This window comes from Dipodomys ordii, unplaced genomic scaffold (genome assembly GCF_000151885.1).
Source record: "Dipodomys ordii isolate 6190 unplaced genomic scaffold, Dord_2.0 Scaffold21, whole genome shotgun sequence".
Classification (NCBI taxonomy): Eukaryota; Metazoa; Chordata; class Mammalia; order Rodentia; family Heteromyidae; genus Dipodomys; species Dipodomys ordii.
In genome coordinates this window covers 798,726-799,335 of record NW_012267237.1, presented here as the reverse complement: position 1 = coordinate 799,335, position 610 = coordinate 798,726, and the positions used below count along the sequence as shown (strand labels likewise).

The following is a 610-nucleotide window of genomic DNA, read 5'->3' as shown; positions in this document are numbered from 1 at the left end:
CCTCCAGCACCCCAGACACCCTCCAGCACCCCACCCTCCAGCACCCCAGACACCCTCCAGCACCCCATCCTCCAGCACCCCAGACACCCTCCAGCACCCCAGACACCCTCCAGCACCCCAGACACCCTCCAGCACCCCATCCTCCAGCACCCCAGACACCCTCCAGCATCCCAAGCACCCCCAATCACCCCTAGGCGCCCCCTACGCGCCCCACTAAGTGTCCCACTGAGGGGTGCTGCCGGTGAGGGCGCTGGGCCCCAAGGTTGGCGCTCAGGACTCTCACCGGGCATCCCGGCCTTGACACCCTGGCTGTAGAGGGGCCTGAGGTCCCAAGGAAGACCCTGGGGACCCCCGCCTCAGAGACCCGACTGGATCCGTGGGCCATGAGGACCATGGGTTGGGGGAGCAGAGGAGGGGACGGCCCCCCACCCTGCTCCGGCCCCGGGCACCCTCCACCCTTCCACCGGTGACCAGCCAGCTTCTCTTGTGTTCAGCACTGGCCAAGACCAGAGCCATCTGCACTCAGACACGCTGCCGGCTGTGGTTGGGTGGCATCCTGGCCGCCGTGGACTGTGGCTGTGGCTGGCTGTGGTTGGGTGGCATCCTGGCC

General features: G+C 68.4%; 1 protein-coding gene across 1 annotated transcript in view; it reads right to left on the bottom strand.

The window, feature by feature from the left end:
- Nkd2 (naked cuticle homolog 2 (Drosophila)) overlaps positions 1 to 610 on the bottom strand; it is a 39,155-nt gene that overhangs the window by 36,002 nt on the left and 2,543 nt on the right. The gene's annotated exons all lie outside the window — the stretch shown is intronic.